The 7,797-nt window shown below is 40.9% G+C and overlaps 1 pseudogene; it reads right to left on the bottom strand.

Annotated features, from left to right (window-relative positions):
- Positions 1–4,822: 4,822 nt before the first annotated feature.
- On the bottom strand, positions 4,823–5,154 carry LOC123935485 (annotated as a pseudogene).
- Between the last annotated feature and the right edge of the window lie 2,643 nt (positions 5,155–7,797).

Raw genomic sequence — 7,797 nt, 5'->3', positions numbered from 1 at the left:
CTTGTTTCTAAGTAAGTTCCTCTTGGTCGGGAGTGGGGGGACAGGGTCAATCTAAGTTTACTGCATAAACAACAAAATGGCTATTTAACCAAGATGGAGTCACTCTGGCTAAGTAGGCCCTTATAGTTTTTGCCCCCCCCTCACCCCCTTTCTGGCACAGAGCTACTGAAAACCTTGGAATTTCCTGGGCTGCCTGGTTGGCTCAGTCCATTAAGCATCCAGCTCTTGGTTTCAGCCCAGTTCATGATCTCACTCATAGATAGTGAGATCAAGCCCCACATCACCTTTGGGGAGTCTGCTTGGAGATTCTCTCTTTGCCCCTCCCCTCACTAGCATGTGCGTGAGCACATGTGTGCAAGCCCGCTCTCTCTCAAATAAATAAATAAATCTTTTTAAAAAAACCTTAGAATTTCCTAAGCGAAGACTGTGATAAAGGTGGCTGTCCTTTGTTATGTTAATGAGGTCAGTTTTGGAAAACACCTGAGGATGGGGGCTGGTTGCCAGGAAAGCCAGCCAGGTGATTGGAGGGTTGGAACTTTCAGTACCAACCACTGACCTCTGGGGACAGGGGAGGGGCTTGAAGTTGAATCAGTTGCCATTGGTCAGTTCTGTAATCAATCATGCCTCCATAAAAAACATGCAAGGATGGGCAGGGTTCAGAGAGCTTCTGGATTGGTGAACAAGTGGAGGTGCTGGGAGAGTGGTTAGTTTGTAGAGAGCATGGAAGCTCCCTACCCTTTCTCCACGCCTTGCCCTGTGTATCTCTTCCATCTGGCTATTCCTGAGTTATATCCTTTTTTATCTTTTTAAGATTTTATTTATTTATTTGAGATAAAGATAAATAGCGAGAAAAGAGAGCACAAGCAGGGGGCAGAGGGAGAGGGAGAAGCAGACTCCCACTAAGCAAGGAGTCTAATGGGAGGCTGGATCCCGGCACGCTCAAGATCATGACCGAAGCCAAAGGCAGACATTTAACTGACTGGACCACTCAGGTGCCCTGAGTTATATCCTTTTATAATAAACTGGCTATTTAGTAAAAAAAGGAAACAAAAAAGGAAAAAATGTTTTGCTGTGTTCTGTGAGCTTCACTAGCAAATTAATTAAACCTCTTTCAGTTAATTTCTGAGGAAGTTATGGGAACCTTTGATTTATAGCCAGTTGGTCAGATGTACCTGGAACAACCTGGACTGGGCATCCTGAGTTGGAAGGGACTGTTAGAGACTCCAGTCTGTAGCCGATCAGTCAGAAGCTTAGATAACGACCTGGGGTTGCAGATGCTCTCTGATGTGGGGTGAGGGAGCAGGACTGAATCCTTAACCTGTGGAATCTGAAGCTATCTTGGGGTAGGTAGTGTTAGAATTGAGTTGAACCCCAGCAGGGTGTCTGAGAATTACATAGTGTTCTGTGGGAACCAGCCCCCACCCCCCCAATAGACACATTGGAATTGGGCCCAAGAGCACTAAAAAAGTGAAAGTACCAAATCTTGAACCATTTGTCAGTTGATGGATATTTAGGTTGTTTCCACTTTTTGGTTATTTTGATATGGGACTGCTATGAACATTTGTGTACAGGTGAGTTTTTTTTAAGATTTTATTTATTTGAGAGAGAGTGAAAGAGAACACACACACAAGTGGAGGAAAGGCAGAGGGAGAGGGAGAAGCAGACTCCCACTGAGCAGGAAGCCTGACTTGGGGCTTGATCCCAGGACCCCGAAATCATGACTGGAGCCAAAGGCAGATGCTTAACCAACTGAGTCACCCAGGTGCCCCAAGTGTTTATTTATTTTTATTTTGTAAACTTTAAAAAAAAAAGATTTTTATTTATTTGAGAGAGAGATTGAGAGACAGAGAGAGCACGAGAGAAGGGAGGGTCAGAGGGAGAAGCAGACTCCCTGCTGAGCAAGGAGCCTGCTGTGGGACTTGATTCCGGGACTCCAGGATCATGACCTGAGCTGAAGGCAGTCGCCCAACCAACTGAGCCACCCAGGCGCCCCCCCCACCAAGTGTTTAAAAAAAAACTTGAGAGAGAGAGTGGGGAGTGGGGTGTGGAGGGGCAGAGGGAGTGGGAAAATCTCAAGCAGACACCCCATAAAGCATGGAGACTGGCTCTGGGCTTGATTATAGGACCCTGAGATCATGACCTGAGCCAAAATCAAGAGTCAGACACTCAACTGACTGACCCACAGAGGTGCCCCTGTGTGCAAGTTGTTGTTGTTGTTTTTAAAGATTTTATTTATTTATTTGAGAGAGTGAGAGAACCAGCACCAGTTGGGGGAGAGGCAGACAGAGAAGGAGAAGCAGGCTCCCTGCTGAATGACCTGAGCCAAAGGCAGATGCTTAACCGACTGAGCCACCCAGCTGTCCCTGTGTGCAAGTTTTTATGTGGACTTATGTTTGCAATTCTCTTGGGTATATACCTAGGAGTCAAATTGCTGGATCATATGACAAAACAATTTTTAGATTTTTGAAGAATCGCTCAACTGTTTTTCAAAGGAGCTGTACCATTTTATATTCACACCAGCCGTGTATGAGGGTTCCAATTTTTCCACATCCTCTACAACCTTTGTTATTGTCTTTTTTTTTTTTTAAAGATTTTATTTATTTATTTGACAGAGAGAGAGATCACAAGTAGGCAGAGACGCAGGCGGAGAGAGAGAAGGGGGAGCAGGGAGCCCGATACGGGGCTTGATCCCAGGACCCTGAGATCATGACCTGAGCTGAAGGCAGACGCTTAACCCACTGAGCCACCCAGGCGCCCCTTGTCCATCTTTTTGATTATAGCTATCTTGGTGGGTGTGAATTGGTATCTCATAGTGGTTCTGATGACTAATGATCTTGAGCATCTTTTCATGTGCTTATTGGTCGTTTGTATATCTTCTTTGGAAAAATGTCTATTCACATCCTTTGCCCATCTTTTTAATTATTAGTCTTTTTATTATTGAGTAGTAAGAGGTTTTTTTTTTTTTTTGCAAATTCTGGATACCGGTCAGATATATGATTTGCAAATGTTTTCTCTTTCTCTGTGGGTTTATTTTTGCTTTTTTGTTGGTGTACTTTGAAGCGCACAATTATTAACTTTGATGATGTCTGATTTATTTATTTTTCTTTTGTCACTTGTGTTTTTGGTGTTGTGTCTGAGAAATCATTTCTAACCAGAGGGCATGAAGATGTATGTTTATGATGTCTTCTAAGTGTTTTATAGTTTTAACTTCTACATTTAGATCTATGATCCATTTTTTAAAAAAGATTTTATTTATTCATGACAGAGAGAGAGAGAGGTGGAGGGAGAAGTAGGGAGTTCCTCTGCCAGGAGGTCGATGTAGGACTCAATCTCAGGATCCTGGGATCATGACCTGAGCTGATGGCAGCCACTTAACCAACTGAGCCACCCAGGTGCCCCAGTCTGATCCATTTTAAGTTAATTTTTCTGTATAGTGTGAGGTAGGACCCCTCCCTTTTGCATGTTTTCCCTCTCCGGGTATGGAGAACGACTGTCTTTCCTCAACTTGCTATTCTTGTCAAGAATCAATTAACTATAAGTGTAAGGGCTTATTTATTTTATTTTATTTTATTTTATTTTTTTTTAAGATTTTATTTATTTATTCGACAGAGAGAGAAATCACAAGTAGGCAGAGAGGCAGGCAGAGAGAGAGGAGTAAGCAGGCTCCCTGCAGGGCAGACAGCCTGATGCGGGGCTCGATCCCAGGACCCTGAGATCATGACCCGAGCCGAAGGCAGTGACTCAATCCACTGAGCCACCCAGGCGCCCCAGTAAGGGCTTATTTCTTGACTTGAAATTCTATTCCATTATTATTATATATATTTTTAATAATAATGGAATAGTGGAATAATGGAATATATATATCTATATATCTATATATCTGTATGCCAGTTCTACAGTTCTATTTTTTTTTCTTTTTATTAACATACAATGTATTATTAGCCCCAGGGATACAGATCTGTGAATCGCCAGGTTATAGTTCTCTCTTGATTACTATAACTTTGTAATAAATTTAGAAATTGGGAAATGTGGGTTTTCCAACTTTGTTCTTTTCCAGATTTTTTTTTTGGCTATTATGTTTTCTTTTTTCTTTTTTTTTTTTTTTTTGCATTTCTATATGAATTTTAAGATCAGTTTGTTAATTTCTGGGGAAAAAAGGCAGTTGGATTTTGATAGGAAATGCATTAAATTTAAAGACCTAAAGAATACTTTTAGAATTTAATGAAAAGATTTGCTAAACTGAATTGTTATTGTCTGATATTTGAACTTAATCCATTCTCATGTAAATCTGTTACTGTGTTCATTTTATTTCATTAAGTAGAGAGGATCTGTTAAGACCTTTGCTTATAGCATATTGGCATTGATTTATTTATAATGCTCATTTCACAAATGTGTTAAATTTTCCCTCCCTAGTTAGTTCAGTTTATAATCGCACAGTTTTGTAGGCTATGTATATGGAAAGGCAAAAGATGGGGAGAGGGTGATAAGATTTGTTATAAAAGTAGTGTACCACAGTCTGGTAATGACAGGACCTGTCTTTTGACTGGGTATTTGTGTTCCAAAGTGTGGTATTTTGTGTTCTAATGTGTTTCATCAAGCACAAGATGTTAAATAGATCAGTAGTTTTTATTGAGTTTTCCCCATAACTATGTAAACAAATGTAATGAATTTTAATGCCAAAAATTGTTTTCAGGGAGATTAAATTTCTTTTTTTTATTCAAATGTTATGAGATTAGCAAGTGCTATTTTAATAAAGAGAATTTTTTTTCATTTTGAATATAACCTCAAGATTTTATCAGCTTCATAAAACCAAATATGAAGCTTAGAACTGGATCACTTGGCCTTTTCTCTTCTTATCTCCTCCCGGTTCAAAATTCTTGGGTCTCTTAATAGCCAGCATTTTCTCAGATATGTGGTTGGACTCAACACATTCAAGCTTCAGCACAGTCCTCTTTGTAGTTTTAGGGTTTTGGTTTTTTTTTTCCAGAAAATCAGCTTTGTCTGCCTGTCAGAGACACTCTGCTTGCTGTTATAATGCTTCTTTCCCTGGGCATACAGAGAATCCTTGTCCTTCTTGTATTGTGTCACTTTGTGGGGTTGATGGTTGCCACACTTCTTACAGAAAGTCTAGCAGGTTTTAGGAACATTCACCATGTTTGCAAGGGTACTATCAGCAGGGAAGGCAATAATGAATATTTCAAATGAACCCATTTTAATCACCCCAAACTCCAGAAAAGCAAATGTATTTGAATGAAAAACAGACTTACTTCTTTTTTTTTTTTTAAAGATTTTATTTATTTATTTGACAGAGAGAGAGCACAAGTAGGCAGAGAGGCAGGCAGAGAGAGAGTGAGAAGGAAGCAGGCTCCCTGCCGAGCAGAGAGCCCGATATGGGACTTGATCCCAGGACCCTGAGATCCTGACCTGAGCCAAAGGCAGCGGCTTAAACCACTGAGCCACCCAAGTGCCCCCAAAACAGAGTTACTTTTAAGAATTTAGAATTATAGGGGCACCTGGTTGGCTCAGTGACTTAAAGCCTCTGTCTTCAGCTCAGGTCCTGATCTCAGGGTCCTGGGATTGAGCCCCGCATTGGGCTCCCTGTTCAGTGGGGAGCCTGCTTCCCCGTCTCTCTTTCGGCCTGCTCTCCACCTACTTGTGATCTCTGTCAAATAAATAAATAAAATCTTTTAAAAAAATCAGAATTATAAACTCAAGAGTATGTCTCATGTATACCTGAGATTATGCTAGATTTCATAAAGAAATTGTCAAATCAAAACATTTATTATTTAAGATGCTATAAGTTAATCTGGAATATAAAAGCAGTTATTACAGAGATAATTTTTATCTCTGTTGTTAAATAAATGTTTGTTTTTTTTAAATTTATTTATTTCTTTGACAGAGAGAGGGCACAAGCGGCAGTGGGGGGTGGGGGGTTGGGAAGAGCAGCTGGCAGAGGTAGAGGGAAAAGCAGGCTTCCCAGGGCAAGGAGCCTGATGTGGGGCTTGATCCCATCATCTGGGATCATGACCTGAGCCAAAGGCAGACGCTTAACTAATTGAGCCACCCAGGCGCCCCTATAGACATAAGTCTTAAAAATATTGACCCCAGGGGTGCCTGGGTGTCTCAGTGGGTTAAGCCGCTGCCTTCGGCTCAGGTCATGATCTCGGGGTCCTGGGATCAAGTCCCACATTGGGCTCTCTGCTCAGCAGGGGGCCTGCTTCCCTCTTTCTCTCTGCCTGCCTCTCTGCCTATTTGTGATCTCTTTCTGTCAAGTAAATAAATAAAATCTTAAAATATATATATATACCACAAAGCTGTCACTTACCATCCTACCAAGAAAATGAAAGACATTAGGCTGTAGAGATAAACTCAAAATACCTGTGACCCAGACTGGTTTGGCTTTGAAGCAGGTTGAACTTCCAGAGCTACACAGAGTGAAAGTGGGGCGTAATGAGCCAGGCAGGACTTAGGCTAGTATACATCACCCAACAATAAGGAGGGATTAACATCACAGTGCCTTAAAGAAACCATAAATTTGAACTGAGTTGACATTGAATTCTTGGAACTGGCTAGAATTTGTAATCAGAAAAAAAAAATCACCTTGAAAGCTTATTTCCCAAAAGGTAGCACCATTTGATATTGTGAAACTGTGAAGTACAAAAATAACTTGGGGACATGGCAGCATGGGTTACCAGGAAAATGTCTCATTCCTGTAATTAGGAGGGTGATACGCTTTGCTTAGAACAGAGTTCTGGTCCCCTAGGGGCTTGGGAACTGAGACAATGGTTCCATCATTTAACCTTTTCAAATGAACTGTATTAGTCCTGGTAAAGGAGGCTGTACATCATGGGTGTCCCAAGGCCAAGATCTTCCCAAGCGTATGTGGCCTGTGGTGGCTCATTTGGTTCCCATTCTTCCTACTGGTGGTGAGAAGATTCTTCACAAAGTCTTGCCTTGGACATGACTAGATGGTGCTGAAAGTATTGACACATTTAGTTGGGTTAGACAGGAGCTGATCTTTCTCATTGGGGTAACTAAAACCAGAATGAAACAGTTTTCCTTTAATTATTAATTGACTATTAATTGAAAGAATGCTCAGTGAGCACTAAGATTTGGAGATATGGAGATGAATGGGACTTAGGGCTCCTGGTCTGGTAGGGAGACCCACATGCCAGATTTCTGGAAGAATGCTATCATTCAGTGAGTGAAGGATTAAGAAAGAATAGGTTTTGGAGGACAGTGAGTTTCATCTGGAGACATTGAGCCGGGGGAAGCCTGTGGAACATCCAAGTAGAGATACCTGGTAGACATTTGGAACCATATCTGAATCCTAGGAGAGAAGTCCAAATTGGAAGTCTGGCTTTGTGAGTCATCATTTTACATATGCTAATTGAAGTCACTGTCATTGAATAAGTCACACACAGATAGTAGAGAGTAAGGAAGAGAGAAGGATTAAAGCTGAATCCCTTGAGAATCCTTCCCTTTCAGTGGTGACATCTGATGAATGCTATTATCTAACTGCACACTGCTCTCTCATTGAATTTACATTTGAAAAGCATGAATAAGCTTGCAAAACATATTCAAAGGGAGATTATCACAGCAACTACAGACACTGGACATTTTGAAAGTAAAATTTAAAGTTTAGGCCATTAATAAAATCCAAAGTATCTTCAGAATCAGAGGAAGTTAAAGCATAAGCTATATTAAGGGAATAAAAAATGTAGTCAGAGTTCCTGAACTCAGAGTAAGCTCTAATAACTTTGTTCTTATGGGATATATAGGACATAATATTTGAAG

The sequence above is a fragment of the Meles meles genome, chromosome X (assembly GCF_922984935.1).
Source record: "Meles meles chromosome X, mMelMel3.1 paternal haplotype, whole genome shotgun sequence".
Lineage (NCBI taxonomy): Eukaryota > Metazoa > Chordata > Mammalia > Carnivora > Mustelidae > Meles > Meles meles.
This window is presented reverse-complemented; position numbering and strand designations above follow the sequence as displayed.